Genomic DNA, 19672 nt, shown 5'->3' on the forward strand with positions numbered 1-19672 from the left:
ATCAAAATAATTATCCTTTTAGGTTCATTTAATCCCCATTTAGTGTGTAAATGTTATCACTTATTAACCAAACTTACAATGAGTTACCCTGGCAGCCACTTAGGGCCCCGGCCCCCATTGCAAGCCACTTCTCGACACTACAAGTAGATTACCTACCCTTAGCTCATGGAATCATAAATCTCAAAATCATAAAAGATAATCCATAATAAAATCATCAAATATGCATAAAAGCATCAAATATCCATAATCAGAATCATCAAATCTCCAAGATAAGAATCATCAAATCTCCATGAGCATCTGAAAAAGCATCCATAGAAAATCATGACCACAACAGATCTCTATAGGCAACTGAAGGCATCACTGATAATCATAAGTATCAATTGGTTCTCAATAATCAAAATATATCTCAAAATAAATCACAATATCCATTGGCTCTCAATAAGCAACCAAGAATATCTCAAAATCATACTGATCAAAGACTCCAAAATGGTTGAGTCAAACATGTCACAACATGATATCATCAATAAATCAACATTTCAGTCCCATCATGGCAACTAAAAAATAATCCAAGGATAACTGATCGATGACTCAAAAATGATTAGCTCAGGTGTCTCATATATCTTAGCTTCACACATGAAGATTGATGAATAACAATCAGTAATACAAACATTTCATAGAGCATACAATCACATTACCATGGTTGGGCTTATAAAGATCGATACCAAATAAAATCAAAATGCCTTCACATCTCATAACCCCAAGCCTCTGGTAACAACGTAGGACTGGTCAACACTAGTTAACCCAAAACCCAAAATAAGAAGCATATAGATTACATGATGCAGACACATGTTTTGGTTTTGCTATCTTACATAGTTGAATCAAGTGTAGGGGTTTCTTATTTTCTGTTTGCAAGTATACTTTCAAGTGTCTTAAGTTTCATCATTTGACCTACAAGTCAACCCATTTGTTTCCAGATAGCATTATTCTTCCATTAATAAAAATAACACTTTAAAAATAACTTAAAGATAAATATTCACTAAACTGATTATCATTGACCTTTAATTGTTCTCTTGATTTAACTATGATCTATATTCTAATTGATTAACTCTTCTTTAAGGTTACTTCAACTTTTCAAGATAATCAAGGATCATTATTCATTATAATATAAGAAAGCCAATTATCAATCTTCGAATAAGAAGAAGATAACTTTATTTATCTCAATCCATTAACATAGGTACACCATCCATGACCTATTAACATCTTATTAATTTTCAATTAGAAACTTAATTAAGTATTACTAAAGTTTAATTCTTTTAATTTAATCGTTATCATCAATGACAACCATATAATATCTAAAGTCATAATTCAAGTCATAAGACTTATCAACTTTGATATAGATAATCTACAATCTCGTTAAAAGAATTATATCAATTAAATCTCTATTACATAACTTAATTATTAATTAAATCTAATTAACTCTCATTAATTGATTTAATTAATAATTGTATAACCATAGCAACGTTCTAATTAACATCAGTTGACTAATAACTAACTAAAATTCTGTAACTTAAAAGTCAACTATAATTCAATACTCAAATGATCATATTAATAATTCAATAATAATAACTTGTTAATATTTAATGACAAGCTATATTGAAAATCTTATTATTAAATCTTTAATGATCACATACATCACTCTGCAACAATGTTCTCATTTATATTTTAATAATAACAAGTTATAATAAATCTTCAATACCAAGTATTATTATCTCAATAAGTTTTCCTTACGTACGTTGATTCAGTTAACTGATAATCCTCCAAATTATTAACCAATTCAATTTGATTAATATCTTTTACAGTACTTCAATCATTAGCTAATCTCCTTTAGAGTAACTCTGTTTGTATTTATTGATATCTATTTAAACTATTTATACTATTATTTATTAATAATTTGTTAGACCCAACAAACATTAATAAATAATAAACTTATCACAACTATAAATAATCAATCTAGAGAACTTTTACATAGAACTTCATTACCTAACTCTTAATACCATTAAGGTATTCAAACATATTAACCAATAATATAATAATTCAATCTTAATCCAATATCATTTAGAGTTTCTAAATTTAAATCAACATAATATAAATTATCATCTTACAATTATTTAATCAATATTAAAATCAACCATTAGACTCCATTTTCTAATTGTTCTAATAATATTTTGTCTATATAAACATTGTTTGAAAAAGATCCCTATCACAAACCAATAAGACTCATTGTAAATTTTAACATGAATAATTTTCAAATTCTTAGCATTATGATCTTCATTAAACAACTTTAAAATTGTTTAATATATATTAAATAATATTCAATATACATTATAAAAAGTTCACTATATAAACTATATTAAAATCTCTCTTTCTTTTAATTTTCTCTCATCCATTTACTTAGATTGACTAATAATTAAATACACTTCTACTATTAACTAATCTTAATTAAATTTGATTTAATTAGATTAGATAATAAACCATATAAAACTAATGCATATTAATAAGATTCTAATAAGGGAAGATTGCAATAATATCTTAATTCATTCTATTCTTTGATATATATTATTTTTGTGAAGTTTAAGCATAAAGAACTCATGGTTATGAAAAATAGAGAAATATCTATGCTTGCATAAAATAGTCTTAGTACGACGGTCATATCTCCCTAATGAACCGTTGGATCGGGCTGAAATTTAAATATGTTGGAGAGGGCCAAGTTGCGCCAATTCTGACTAGAGCGATCCAATAAATTCGATTATGATAAAAAGTTATGAATAACTGAGTTTGGATCTATCCAAGGGGCAGCGACAGGACAATTTGTGATGAATTAAGAATTTCTAGTTAAAATAATTGTTCTCTAAATTTAACCATAAAAGGGTTTGTTCATATGCATCTAAAAATATAATTGATAGAAAGATTATATCTAATCATTCGAATTTTCACCATAAAATTTCTATTTTAATTCAAAATCTTGTCTTTCTAATTTAATATAAATTTGAACCCAAACCCAATTAAAATCTAATTTCTTTCTCATTTGGAACGAGGGTTTTTCTATTATTTTTTTCTTATTCAAATAAAATATCTAGATTCCAATTTCAAATACAGAGAGTATTCAGACACATAAAATAGATATGATGAAGATAGGAAGAGAAAGAGTGCAAAGGGAATATGAGAATATCACGAGTGCACCTGGACACTGATGCTAATTTGCCATGCTTCAGAAATCCATAAAAAAATCCCTTCCTTCTCTATCATTCGCAATTCCTCCAAGATCCAAGCCAACTGAATCCTCCAAGAAACTAGAAGTGCTAGAAGAAGCATAGAAGCATGTAGAAAATATATGAACTTCTCCAATCCCTATAAGCTTTGAAGCTTCCATTTTAAGCTTGTAGCTTCCATTCCCCAATTGCTCTCCACGCTATATCTAAGCTTCTATGAATGCCTGAATACGAAGAGCTCTCAAGAAATCTTTGGAATGCTTCTTGAAACCGCTGAAAGGTGTCACCAACTAAGCATGGGTCTTTTCCAATTTTTTTTGATGAATCATAGAATTGTAGACACCTTGTGCTTAATTGATGCACTAACCCCCGTGTTGTTGACACATGTTAATTCCCATGCAAGATTATAACTCCAATTTACTTTTTAAATAATCTCTATTTAAATTTTATAACTTTCATTTTACTTTTTATAACTTTTATTATTATTATTTTATTTATTACCTTATTATTATTTTATAATTATTATTAATTTTAATTTCTAATTTTCTTTTATTTAATTCCTTTTCTCCAATAATTCACATTTAATTAATTACAATCAAAATATCAAAGATCATGATATTTTATTAATTTTCTCAAATAAATAATTTATTAATTAAATCTATTTATTAAGACTTAATTAATGAAAAATTCACCATAGACCTCCAAGATAAAATATGAAAACCCATCATAGAACAAATCATACAAAATAAATCTAAAGGGTTAAAAATCATGAAATATGTCATCTGACACATTCGATGGGTATTCAACTCAGATACTTGTCCTAATTTTTCAATTAGGACAAATGGCTCAAAGGGTTGGGATTTGGACTTGAGAATTTATCTTCCCTCTCTTATCATTGAGATAATGTGATAGGGTATGCTCATCCTGGCAATTCAGGGAAGTCGATACTCGGTACCTGCAACCTGCATAAAAACCATGCATGTACAAACACAATATATACTAAACTAAATAGACAATGGTAGGAAGTGGTGCATCATGTAGATCCTGACTAGCAGGTGACTACGACTCCCTTTCTTAACCACATCAGACATGCCATACAAAAGCAAACACGCAAGGCAAACATGCACACCATACACATGCAAGTATGGGGTAAGTATCCATAAAAAAGAACATATGATAATAAATCATCTTACTAATCATCATTAATAATTGAAAGCAATGTAATAATCATCATCAATAATCGTGAACACTAAAAATAATCATCATACATACATAAAATGTAGAGTCTAAGTAATCTCATCACATAATAAACTGAATCCATAGCACAATATTTGATAATCTTGAAAGAATGCTGCTAACCAACAACATAAAACTAGTTCTAAAAGAGTTCAGCAATGATAACAAAATGTGAACTAGGGGCAAGCACTACATCCACCCCCCTTGGGATTAGGCTTACTCCTGGAAGCCTACAGGAATGAAAAACTAAGATACTCACTATGTGGGTCCCATTGAACCCTTTCCCTCTATAGGGAAACATGTTTCCATTGAGGATATTACAACACCCTTAAAGCAATATGATTCTGGTTTAATGGTAAATCAAAAATTATATCGATCCAACATTCATTCTTTTAGCAACTATTAAAATAGATCCCTTAATTCATTTTAAACAAGAGCAACTTAATGATTGCAAAGATAAAAAAAGGTATACTACTTTGAAACTTAGATAAAAGATACATGTTTTGCAAATAGAATAAGTTTTCAATTTTTAGGTTTTCTTTCGCTTAGATTTTTAGTAAAATTTTTAGTTTTGAAAGCTAAGTGTTGAAATATAAAAAATATGCAAGTAACAGTTTTAAGTTCTGTTTCAGTTCACCTAGTTTCAAGTTTTCAGTTTGAAAAAGATACACATGATAGTTTTAAGTTTTCGTTTTATTTAACTAGTTAATAACTAGTAGCATTTCAATATACCCAGAGCTCCCAATGTTGAAACTTAGGTTTTGATAAAAATACATGTCTAAACTTTCTTAATTAATTGATTAAGGATTTCCTTATAGAAAGGGATAGAGTCTTACCTATATAAACCTTTTTTAAAGACATGTTTGTTCCAAAATTAACTTCTTCAACCTCCTATTTTTTTTCTTCTTCTTGTCTTTGACCTCTAATTGAGCCCTTTCTTGATTTCCAAATACACTTTCCAACACTACTAACCCTTTCGGTACTTTAATTGTTTTTTACTACAATATCTCTTGACCAAAGATGGCGTCCTTCCTATCTATGTTCTCAACTAAGGTGCTATAGTATAACTCTTGAACATGCTATTTTTGTTCATTCAAAATAAAATTGAGAATATCTTTGTCATCTTCAAATACCTGTTGATTCTCTATAATATCATGAACTGAGGGCCTATTCTGCACTTCAATCATTAAGACCCCAACAAAATAGATATCATTAGGTTTAATTGCTACATTAGCTAGTATATGAACTAGTTTATTATTACTCCTATCCATCCAATTCATTTCAAAAGAATCAAATATTTCAATCTAATTCCATACAACATTCCTGTATTATTTTAGTCTCCTATTCTTGGATGCATATGTCTTCTTAATCTAAGATACCACTAATTTAGAATAAAAAATAACATGCAATTTTCTAATGCCATAGCTTGTAACTAATTTTATCCCAAGTAAAAGTGCTTCATATTCTTCTATATTATTTGTGCAAGTGAAGTTAAAGGTGTTCTTCTCTAGTGATATAAAAACTACTCTGGCCCTTAACCCTTATTTCGAACTAGCCCCATCAACATACATTGTCCAAACATTTTGTGAGTGTATGCATCTTGTTGCTTCTTATGAAATTAATGAAACTTTCTTTCTTAATTTCTAGAATAGTAATTACAACCCTGAAAACATTTACTTCTATATCTAAGAAACATGTCTAGAATCAATATCAATGTTGTCTTCAATCATATGAATAAAATTTGGCTCTCTATTGACCTTGATAGATCTGTCCTCTATATGAAATGTAGAGAAATATAGATCACATTGTAGGCTCCATCCCATTGCAACACTCTACTTTCTTGAGAGTAACACTCAATATTGAGGAGGGATAATAACTACTAAGAAACTCATGGTTAATTCAACATCAGGGTAAGAAACTAACCTATATGGTAATGAATTTATGGTGCCAATAATAGGGACTTTGATGGCTTGACATTTAGCCTATTTAGTATCTACTTTTATACTAAGACATTCCATTATTTCGAAAGGCATGACAATATTAGAATATTTTGAATTAATCATGCAATTCTTCAAGGCCTTCCCATTTATAACTAGGCTGAGGAAGAAGGGGTCAATACTCTCTATATAAGATAAAATTGAACTATCCAGGTAAATTTGGGGTATTTGGGATATAACTCTTTTATCTTCCTTTTTTACTACCACTTGTACGTCCTCCCCCTAATTATTAATCTTCTTTGATAACAATACTATTCCCTATTTCCCTAACCAAGAAATGGATTTAGTTTTATGTTCCTCTATTCTAAAAATTTTAGATAAAGGGACATTCATAGTAATTTGTGATAGCATAGAGATCATATCAACATGGTCATAAGAAAGGGGTTTTCATAACATACCTTTAGTTTCTTGTATTTGAACAACAAGATCCTCAATTTGTCTGATAGCATCAAGACTTAACTTCCTTTCATCTATATTTGTCTTGACTACTTGTACACATTGAGTTTGTACCTTCTTCTTATATTCCCACTTCATAGCTTTATTGACCTTAATCTTGACAACCATTTGATCTTCTACTCTATTTCCATAATTCATATTATGGGTTATATCCTTAATGAAAATTCTTGATGCCTTCCTAGTAGTATTATTTACTATTATATTCCTAAGATTATAAGTGTTGTGAACTTGAGAAACCATCTTAGTAGTTATTCTATCAATGTCTTCCTTGGAATATTTTTTCATATTCATGCATTTAACCCTTGAAATGATGGTGCATGTCATTTCATCAACTTGATCTTCATCAAGTAAAAACATTCGTTGTTGATATAGTTGGTACATGTTTCAATAATTGCTAACATCCATTCTAGACTCTTCATTGTTATATCCATCACATTTATCACATGAATTAATCATTTTGTTGGCCACATCATCATGGTTATGTTCTTCCTCCCCTTCTTGAGGTTGTGTCTATTGATGTGTATAAAATGGTTGAGCAACTATATAGTAGTTAGCAGAATGAGGAGATTGAAAATAATATTCTTCCATCACATTCAAAAAATTTCTTTGTAATGGATCTGGTCTGGTTTTTTCCTTTGGGTCTTATATAGGATTATCAATGGGCTTGTTATCTTTTAGTTGTGTGTTGTAGGGGAAGTTTTACAATTTGGTTTGCCTATTATAGTTATTATTAAATGGTGTCTTTTCACTAGTATTAGGTTTATTTGCATAGTTTACTGGAAGATTCAAATTCTTAAGAAAATTCAAGACCTAATCCATTTTGTCTTCTTAAGGATTTTTGGATGTGATAGGATTATCTCCTTCCTTCCTATTTTCCCTAGGATTGAAAAACTTGGGATCATCTCTCCTTCTAAGTTTTCTAGAGTCTCTCATGTTATTTTTAATGTTAATAGCTATCGTGAAAGCATCTCAAAGTGTATAAGGATCTTTATCTCCTAGGATATAAGCCATTTTATTATCAAAGTCATTGAAATAGGTAGTGAAGTGTACATTGTCTTCTAATATCATGACTTAGAACAACTTATACATTCTATTTTGGAACCTAACATTAAAATCAAATGTAAATTTAAGTCTAGTTTTTTCAAGTTGTTAAGCCAAAAGTGGATTTAAGGAAATGAATTTTCCTCTTTGTTTCTATTGCCTTTGCCTCATTTTCAACTGTCTCCAATTCTTTTGCAAGATCTTCCCTCTCCATTTTTTTTCTCTTTCCAACTCCATGTCAATCTTAGAAATAACAATTTTCTTAGGGGTAACCCGAAGCTCATTGATTTGTGCATCTACAACCTTTTGCTTTCCTTTATCAACACTCTCAATGGTGAGATCTATTACATTTTCCTCAATGGGTTAATAGGATGGACATGAGAAATGACATGTCCTTCTTGATCTTGAATTTTGGACCTTATTTCTCCCATATCTCCAAATATTTTTGAATCCAGAGTAGAAATTTTCTCTTCTAACTTCATATTTTTCTCTTTAAGTGCCTCCATTCTTCTAAGAATTTTTTCCCTCTCTATGAGGGCATTCATAGTAATCTCTTATTTTTATTTCTCCAAATGCATATATTTGGGATCTTCCTCAATAAACTTTTTTCCAAGTGTTCAATCTCAGACAATAAGTCATTAAGATCTGCAAACATGGTTTTGGAATCTACAGGATCATCTAGATGTATGAAATTTATTTCAACATATGAGACTTTCCCAAAGTTTGGCCTAATATTTAGGGTATTCTTATATCCCCATAATCGGTTAACCTCCTTAGACATATTTATTCTAAAAATATTATCTCCTATGGAGGAAATAGTTGTATCCTCGTATACTCTTTCTTCTAGTAATGGGGCAGTTAAAATTTCACCTAGAAGCCTATTGTTTTCAGACTTAGAATTTAGGGATAAGGAATCTCTTTCTATCACATGCTGATACTCTGAATGGGTTGAGGCATTATCCCAGGGCTTCCATGTATGGCTAAAATCTCCTTTCTTCCTGAGTTAGTTCTTTCTACCAATCTGAGGTAGTTATGTGTATAGAGTGACCTCTAGATTTTCCTTTGTATATGCTCTTGTGTTTTTCCTTCTATCATCCATTTCATACACACTTAAAATATAATACTAGCTACTAAACCTTCAACTGAGTCACCATCTACTAAGGGGAGGAACTTTAATATTCTTAGAAGATAGGAAAATATCATGAGAATATAATGGTTGAACACAGATCAGACACAAGGGTCCAATACACAATAAACTCTAACACAATGCACTTTGAGAAAAGAAAGCTCTATCACATAGACAAGGCACTACCTAGAAACATGACCTACCAAATATTGTGATACAACCCATGTCATGTTCTTCCTACTATATTGAGACTTTTTAGATTCTCAAGGTTTATCCACTAAAACAGACCAATACAAGTAGTCCCCAATAGAGTCACCATTTTGTTGGCTTTTGATTTGTCAGAATTTTAACAACCTTTTAAAAGATGAGAATACCTAGGAGTTAGCTAGAAACCATAATGGGCATTCTAATTTTTTTTTTTGAAAGGACCAACTAACAAGACTTTTCAATGTCTTCTCCACTTTGAACTTAGCAAAAATCAGGCAGGTTTTCCTTGGAATTCATCTTTTCCTTTGAATTTTAAAATCTTACTATGATTTCCACTATAGTAGATGATTTTGACCATAATTCTTATAGTTCTAGGATTGTAAGAGAGATGATAAATGACTAATCTATCAAACCCTAAAACTCCATGAATCAATTAAAAAATGACTTTTCAAAATTTCAACAATAATACATTAAAAATTCATTTATAGAACATTTAGGTATGTACAGGATCATGGTCAAGAAAACTATGCTCTTAAGTGGCAATAAAAATCAAAAAATTAAGGTTATGTCAACTTGATGTGCAATTTACTACTTGTTATAAACTTTATACCAAACCATTTAGAGAAAAGAATCTCTAGGAAATTGAATTTAGTTTCTAAAATAGTAGGCCTTATCTTAAGAAAAATAAAAAAATTGATTGGTCAAAAATTTGAATTTTAATGCAATAGTACAAAACTTTTAGGACAAAAATTGCTGAAATTCTTTAGAACAATTGAGAGGGGGGTGAATGAATTATCCAAGGTCCAAATATAATAAAACTTTTCATAGCTTAGTATCAATAAAAAAAATCATCATGCATTCATCCATTAGATCATACAATCACTTAAACTTATAGGTTACTATCAAATCAACTTTGCAAAAATGTAAGCATGAATCATAACAAATTCAATAACACATTTGACCCAATGATTTTATGTGGAAACCCTATTTCAGAAAAACCACTAGTAACATGCTACTAATTCTCACTCTTCTAAAGTGTTGCCTTGGGAAAGGCCAACCACGTTAAAGGTTACAATGCACACTATTAAATATGACCTAGTTAAAGGATTTCAATCACCCTTTTAGGAGTGAGCCTTGTTAGAGGACTTTAGATCATTCACTTGAAATGTCACCTAGTTAAAGGATTTATAAATGACTGTTAGGTCAACCTTAATCTAACATATTTACCTTAGACTGGAATAATGATTAGAAAGTAACAATAAGGTGTGATCTGATAGCAACTTATGACACACTTGCAGATTACATATCTCTATTTCAGTCCTCCATTTTGCTTAGCTTTCACACACTTGAACTTAGATAGCTTTTTTACACTTCAAGCATCCATATCCTTAAGCTTTTTTTCTTTGATTCTAATAGTAGTCTCTTCTCTTAGGTCATTGAATGAAGAAATACCCTAGACATCTTTTCTTCCTTAGGTTCTCGCACTTGACATCTTTTCTTTGGACCAACCATCTCTAAAATTAGAAAATTTAGATCATTTTTCATTCATCCTCTATCATCCATTTCAGGGTTAGGTTGGATTAGGTAGGATTCAATTGATCTACCCATCTTTTCATTTTATTCCCTTCTAGAAACTTCTCCTTCAATCCTCTTTGAATTCATTTCAAAATGGTACATCTTGAATTTTGTGCCACCAACTCATCAAGCTTATCTTCCACATGGATCACACAATCCAAGAAATCAAACTTGTTAGCTCAAATTCATCAAATTCATGATCTATCTCATAATGTTAATATTTGGCATTAACTTGCTACTAATGCTTGATACATACTGCATTGCTTGACATCCACTATCAAATCACTCAGCATGAATGAAAGTTTACTTGTGCTCAACATACACTAAAATTTGACTTTGCTCATCTCCAACTAAGTTTTTCCTTGACTTACACTAACTTTGCTGGAAACCTACTATGTAGATTGTTAAAATTGGTAGACACAATTTGTTTTTTTCGTTCCTCTAAACTTAATCAATTTATCCATCCTTTGCAACCTTAACTAGATAATCAATACAATATAATGTTATTGTCTTAACTGATCCTTGTACTCTTTTTCTATATCATAACTCAACCTTTCCTCTAGGTTCTATTGTTACCTCATTTGACCAAATACTCTTAATCAATCAAACAAATGATAGTACTCAAATCATCTAAGCAATTGTCTTACCAACAAGTAGTAGGTTTGAAATTAGTTATAAAATAATGATAGGAATACATTTTGATACTTTTATCAATCTATTTAAAAAAATATCCCTCTTTGGCATTGATGGAAAACCAAACTTAATCATTACAACCAACAATAATACCAAAAAGAAAATAATTCCTTGTATTGAAATCTCTCCCTCTATCAGCAATTTTTATCTTTTGTAGGTTACAAAATTCTATTCTCTAATCAACAAACAATAAAATCATCCTTATAACTCCCTCTTGATTAATTCTTATATCTCCCTCAATATTATTTCCCTCTTACTAGGTAGATGTAGTCAATAGGTACACTATCTCCCTCTAAGTAGATATTCCATGTTTCTTCTATATGTATCTCCTATCTCCCTTTATGTCTCTCTTTCTAGATTTCTCCCTCGTTTCATCATTTCTCACTTAGGATTTCTCCCTTTTTGAAAAATATGTCAAATATTTTTCATCTTAATATGTAGATATGAACATTTTCAATTTCTCCCTCTGTCACTTAGCTTGTGACTAATTTTTAGCTACAACTCTTTGAATATTTTATGCAACTCCTAAAGTAAGATCCACTACATCAATGTGTAAAATATGTCAATCATCTTGTTTGATGTAGGGAACTTCTCATGCATCTTAAATAGCCTTGGATAGGTGTATCACCCCTAGTTTACCTCATAGATACTCATGAGAATCCTTAGGCAATTCTTCTGCAAAGATATCAACTATTTTCTCTTTTGTGTTAACAGATTCCATCTTCACCTCTTGATCTTGAACTAATTATCTTAAGTAATGAGACTCCTTCCAATCTTACAAAAAGAGTGAATTTTTTTAAATATTCTATCCCTTCTTCATGTCCATATCCTTTACAAACTAATCTTGCCTTGTTCCTTGTGACTTTTCCATTTTCATCTAACTTGTTTTTATTCACCCATTTGTTGCCAATGACATTTTTATCTTTTGGTCTAGAAACTAGAGTCCATGTCTTATTTTTCTAAATTTATTCAATCTCTTCTTTCATGGCTTTACTCCAATAGACATCTTCTAAGGCATCTTTCACTTTTTGGGTTCATGCATGCTAAGAAAACATGTATCATTTCTCAACTTGTTCCTTTTTATTGGTCTAGCATCTTTATCTCCAATGATTTATGCTATAGGACAATGTCTCTTATGTTAAAATTTGATTGAAAAGATAATTAGAAGAGAGATTGTTGAAGAATATTATGTGTTTTAATCATTTTTTTGTCATTGATGGCAAAACTACTATTTGCTGGTAAGACAATTTCTTATGAGATTCAAGTACTATCACTTAGTTGATTGATGAAGAGGATTTGATCAATGAGATGTAACAAAATCACCTAGAGGAAAGGTTGAGTTATGATAATGTAATGAAGTACAAGGATCAGCTAAGACAGTGATGACATGATGTATTAATGATCTTCTTAAGGTTACAAAATAGTTGGCTACACTTAGAAAGTTTAGAAGAAAAACTTAAATAAAGTTTGTCTACCAAGTTTGACTGAGTGGATAGAAGGTGCTAAGAAAAGTTAGTGCAAGATGAGTAGAAAGTTAGTTGGAGCTGAGTGAAAGAAAATTGTAGTATATGTCAAGCAAGATAGTTTATGTTGAGTAAATTTTAGTTGATGCTAAGCACCAATAAAATTTATGTTATGCTAAGTGATTTTACAATTGATGTCGAGTAGTGTAGTATGTGACAAGCATCAAAAGGTTAATAATGTTGAGATGTTGCATTATGATAAAAATTGAAGATTTTCCAAATCTAAGCTGACAAGATTGTTTTCTTGGAGCTTGTGAACTAGGAGGAAGATAACATTGATGAGTTGGTGCCACAAAATTTGATGTAAATTGCTTTTAGGTAAATTTAAATGGATTCTAGGAAAAGTTTCTAGAAAAGACAAGATATGGGGTAGATACATTGTATTCTACCTAATCCATCCAAATCCCTAATTTGAACAATGGATAATGAGAAGGAAAAATATTCTAGTTTCCTTTATATAGGAATGTCTAGTTATGAAGCAAAGAGGTTAGAGAGGTTGGTGTCATGTGCAAGAACCTAAGGAGAAGGAATTAAGGGTTTTTCTTCATCAAGTGACCCAAGAGAAGAGTTTGCAATGGTATACCAAGAAACAAGGATTAAGGAGATGAATGGTTGAAGTGTGTACAAGTTGTCAGAGCTGCAAAGTATGAAAGGCAAGTAGAATTGAGAACTGAATAGAGATATGTAATCTACAAGTGAAGTTGTAATTTGTATCAGATCAAAGCTCTACTATTACTCTCTAATAATTGTATCAGTCTAGGGTAAATCCTTTGGATTAAGGTTGACCTAACAGTGATTGGAAAATCCTTTAATAGGGTGGCATTCCAAGTGAATGGCCTAAAGTCCTCTAACAAGCCTCACTTTTAATTGGGTCATTGAAATCTCTTAATCAAGTCACATTTAATAGTGTGTATTATAACCTTTAACAGTGTTGAACATTCATAGGACATCACTTCAAAAGAGTGAAAAGGAGTAGCATGTTACTGGTGGTTTTTCCCAAATTGGGTTCCCACATAAATCATTGTGTCAAGTGTGCTAATGAATGTGTTTTGTTTGATGTTTTACATTTCTACAAGTTGATTTCAAAGTGACATACAAGTTTTAGTAAATACACAATGAATGCATGCATGGGTATGAATGTTTTATGGGTTCACTGAATTGTGAAAAAGTTTTAGTTTATACATCTAGACCTTGAATAACTAATTCACCCCCCCCCCCCCCTCCCCCCTCATTTATTCTAATGTAATTTCATTAATTGGTATTAGAGCCATCTTCTTAAGAGGACTACTTTTAAGGTACTAGAAGCAAAAAGATCGAGATGTCGAAAAGAGAAGTACCCAAGCTCAACATAAATAAATTTCCTACATGGAAAAGTTTGATGAAGCTACACATTGGAGGAATTGGAGATCATGCATAATCTACCATTACAGTGGTACATGTTGATCTAGTAGGATCCCTAACTACTGAAGATATGAAGAAGAAAAAGGAACACAATCAGGTGATGTTGGAGATTTCCTTTTCTCTAAGATATGTTGAATTTTATGATATCAAAGGCTATGACACTACAAAGAAAATGTGGGATTCCCTAACCACTATCTATGGAGGAGATAAAAATGTTCAAAGAGTCAAATATGAGAGCTTCAAAGGTAAGTTTAATGATATGAGAATGGAAGAAGGTGAAAAGATTGCTCAATATGTTGCTAGGATAAAAGAAGTTGCTAGTGTAATAAGAGGAGCTACTGGTCATATAGATGATGATACTATGCTAAGTAAAGTCTTGAAAAAATTACTGTCTGTCTATGCTATTAGAATTTCTACAATCCAAGATTTGAGATGTATTCTAGGAATTGATCTAACCCTTGAAGGTCTGGTAGGTAGGCTCATTGCTTTTGAGCTATCTATCTTTGACAATTACAAACTAGAGAGTCTTGAATCCTCCTTCAAATCTAATTTGTTATTGAAGGATTCTAAGGAGGTAAAGTAGAAGAAGAAGAAGAGAAAGATAAAATATACATCTAGTGATAGTAATAAAGATGAGGAAGACATTGAACAATTGGAAGCACTATTGGAAAGGATATTTCATAGAGGTAAAGGCAAGTTCAAAGGTAAGTTACTCATCATTTGTTTCAATTGCAATCAAGTTGGTCATATTGCTGCAAGATGTAAAATGAAGAAGAAATACAAAGAAGGAAACAAGTACAAAAATAGAAGAGAAGATGACAACAAAGATTACAAAGACAAAGGAAAGAATTCATGATACATCAATTATGAACATGGCTCTAATGAACATGATGATGAAGTGGTATATGTGGCAATGAAGGATGAATCTGATGAAGATGAGGCAATTGCACTTGTGACTTGTGTGAACAAGAATGATAGATGGATCATTGACAGTTGATGCTCACATCACATGACTAGAGACAAAAGTAACTTCATTACCTTAACTTGTTATGATCTAAATAGTGTAAGATTTGGTAATGATGCACCATGTTTGATAAAAGGAAAAGGATCTATCAAACTCATAGATAAGATTTCATGTGACAATGCTTACTCTATTGAAGGATTAAATTATAACTTGTTAAGTGTGTCACAATTGAATAATCTGGGATGCAAGGTTGAATTTGAAAATAAAATTGCCAAGATATATGACACAAATGGAAAAGTGATTGGAAAAGGTGATCAAACTAGAAGTAATCTATTCTATCTGAATATACAGGATGCTACTTGTCTTATTGCAAAACTTGATGATGTATGGATTTGGCACAAGAGATTATGTCATGTTAATTTTGATAATTTAGTTAGTATCAATAATAGGAAAAGAGTTAGAGGATTTCCTAAGTTGAAGAAACCTAACATTATAGTGTGCAAACAATGTCAGCTAGGCAAAATGTCAAAGTCAAGCTTTAAGAGTAAAGATTATACCTCTAAGAAATACTAGAGATTGTTCATACTAACCTATGTGGACCAATTGAAGTGCAAAGCTACAGAAGAGATAAGTATATAATGGTATTTGTTGATGATTACTCTAGGATGATGGCAGTCAAGTTTCTAAAATAGAAATATGAAACTTTTCAAATGTTTAAGTGGTACTTGGAAAGAGTTGAGAAAGAAACAGGTAAGATTTTGAAATGCTAGAGATCAAACTAAGGAGGAGAATTCACTTCAAATGAGTTTGAGATGTTCTGTAATGATAGAGGAATCAAAAGACAAACATCTACCCCCAAGACACCTCCAAAAAATGCAATTGCTGAAAGAAGAAATAGTTCTATAATGGATTGTGCCAAAACACTTATGATGGAGAAGAATATTGCTCTAAAATACTAGAGAGAAGCTATAAGTACTACTACATATACTTTAAACTGTGTACAAGTCAAGAAAGGTACTCATTCAACACCTTTTGAACTATGGTATGGATATCCACCTAATGTAAAATACTTAAGGTATTTGGAAGTAAGTGTTATATTCTTAAAGATGTTAGGAATTGAAAGTTTGATGCAAAAAGTGAAGAAGGTATATTCCTTGGATACTCCACAGGAAGCAAAACATATAAGTGTTTAAATACTAACATTAACGAAATTATGAAAAGTGCAAATGTGAATTTTGATGAATTTACAAAAGAACATGAGGTTGAACCTATGAAAGAACCAGAAGAATACAAACCATTTGTATACTTTTATGAAGGAATGCTTGCTGAAAAGATCCTACAAATCAAGTTAGAAATTAACAGCAAGTTTTTGTAACCATTGAGTCACATCCTGTGAATCCTAAGTTATATTTAGGAACCAAGCTACATTCAGAGGCTAACTTGCAGAATGAAGAAAATGCACATTCTGATTCTGAGATTAGTATATGTGAAAGGGATGTTGAGATACCTAATAGAGATGTACGCAGTGACTCTGAAGCTAAAAGATAGAATGTAGAAACAAGAGTGAATCCAAGATTGTCTAAATATGTCAAAATGCATCATCCTGTTGATTAAATCATTGGAAACAAAGATGCTAGGCAAATGAAAAGAAATAGATTGAGAAGTGAATCATGTTTGTTAAGCATAAAGGATCCCAAAACAATAAAATATGCATTAGATGATGATGACTGGTACAAGGCCATGAAAGAAGAGATTCAATAGATAGAGAAGAAAAAAATGTGGATTTTACTTCCTAGACCAAAATACAAGAATGTGATTGGCACCAAGTGGGTATTCAAAAAGAAGCTAGATGAGAATGGTGAAGTGACAAGAAAAAAAGAAAGATTAGTTTACAAAGGATATGCACAAGAAGAAGGAATTGACTATGGTGATACATTTTCCCCTATTGCAAGAATGGAAGGAGTAAGAACTCTACTTGCTTATGCTACATACAAAGGTTTCAAAGTTTATTTGATGGATGTTAAATATGCATTTCTGAATGGCATACTAGAAGAGGAAGTCTACATAGAATACCTGAAAGGATTTGTTGATGGTAACAACAAGAACATGTTATGTAGACTACACAAAGCCCTATATGGATTGAAATAAGCACCACGAGCATGGTATGTGAGACTTCATACTTATCTTGTGAAAATTGGATTTGAGAGGACTGACAATAATAACAATCTATACATAGAGGTAGAAAAAGACAAAGGTATTTTGCTATCAGAAATATTTGTTGATGATATCATATTTGGAGGAGAAGATGCTTTATGTAAAGATTTTGCAAATCAGATGAAGTAAGAATTTAAAATGTCTATGTTTGGAGAAATCAATTTTTTTGTGGGATTGTGTGTATATTAGATGAAGTATGGTATATACATCACTCAGTCAAAGTATGTCAAAGAGATATTGAAGACGTTTGGACTAGAGGATTCCAAACTAGTAAGTACACCTATGGTGATAGGACACAAGTTGTCAAAGAATGATGATTTAACTGAGGTGAATCAAACATTCTATAGGTCTATGATTGGAAAATTACAATATGTAGTACATAGTAGACATGATATTGCATTAGCTATAGGGATAGTTGCAAGATTTTCTGCTAATCCTAGGGAGAATCACTTAATGGCTGTGAAAAGAGTAATGAGGTATTTGAAAGGAAAAAAAGAGTTTTTCCTATACTACAAGAAGAATGAAAGGTTTGACTTGAGAGCCTACACTAATGCTGACTGGGTTGGAAACATTGATGACAAAAAGAGCACTAGTGGGGAAGCATTTTTATTATGTAAGAGACTGGTTGCATGGACAAGCAAGAAACAAAGTTGTACTTCCCAATCTACTACTAAAGTAGAATATGTTATTGCTACTATAAACTATACAAAAATTATATGGATCAAACAACTACTGAAAGGAATGAAGGAAGAAAATATAGAACTAGTGACACTTTATTGTGATAATACAAGTGTTATCAATGGATCAAAGAATTCAATGATGTACACAAAGACAAAGCAAACACCACAATCAATTATCATTATGTAAGAGAGTTAGTTCAAGACAAAGAGGTGAAGATGGAATATGTCAACTCCAAAGAGAAAATTGTTGATATCTTCACAAAACCAATACCTAAGGATGCTCATGAGTGTCTAAGAGGTAAACTAGGGGTGATACCCATATCAAAGGCTATGTAAGAAACAGAAGCAGTGCCCTACATCAAACAAGCTAATATTCATATAATACAAATTGATGTAGTGGATCTTACTTTAGGAACTGCCTAAAGTAATCACAAAGCTGAAACTTCAAATTAGTCATAAGCAAGGTGGTAGAGGGATAAAATGAGGAATCTGCAAAGCTTATATTTTGCATATTTTAAGGATGACAATTTTTTTGGCATAGGTCTTTGGCATTGTTGTCAAAGAGGGAGAAAGTATATTAAACTAATCAATCATCAAAAGAAGAATTTTTTTCCAGAAATTGATCTACTAATTAGAAAGGGAGAAAAATATCAAGAATCAAGTTAGAACAAGAGAAGGAGTCATTGATTAGAGAACTATAAAGAAAGAGGGAGAAATCCTAATCTACCTAGTAAGAGGGAGATACAAGAAGGAACTCAGAGGGAGTTTTAAGAAAACATTTTGTAACCTAATTAGAAGTTGTTGATAGAAGGAGGAATACAATTTCTTTCTTTGGTATTGCCTTATTATCTTAACCTAGTTAGATTGGTTCAACAAGATGTTCATCATTTGATTAACTTGGTTGATCAGTTTGGTTTGCCATCAATGCCAAAGAGAGAGATTATTGAAATTTGATTGAAAAGGTCATTGGAAAAGAGATTCTTGAAGAAGATTATGTGTTTCAATCATTGTTTTGTCACTGATGTCAAACTTGTTATTTTCTAGTAAGATAATTGCTTATAAGATTTAAGTACTATCACTTAGTTGATTGATGAATAGGATTTGATCAATGAGATGTAACAAAAGCACCTAGAGGAAAGGTTGATTTATGATTATGTAATGAAGTACAAGGATCAGAAAAGGTAGTGATGACATGATGTATTGATGATCTACTAAAGGTTATAAAATGGCTAGCTACACTTAGAAAGTTTAGAAGAATAAGTTAAATAAAGTTTGTCTGCCAAGCTTGAT

The sequence above is a fragment of the Cupressus sempervirens genome, chromosome 7, assembly GCF_028749045.1.
Source record: "Cupressus sempervirens isolate cs-2001-9-10 chromosome 7, ASM2874904v1, whole genome shotgun sequence".
Lineage (NCBI taxonomy): Eukaryota > Viridiplantae > Streptophyta > Pinopsida > Cupressales > Cupressaceae > Cupressus > Cupressus sempervirens.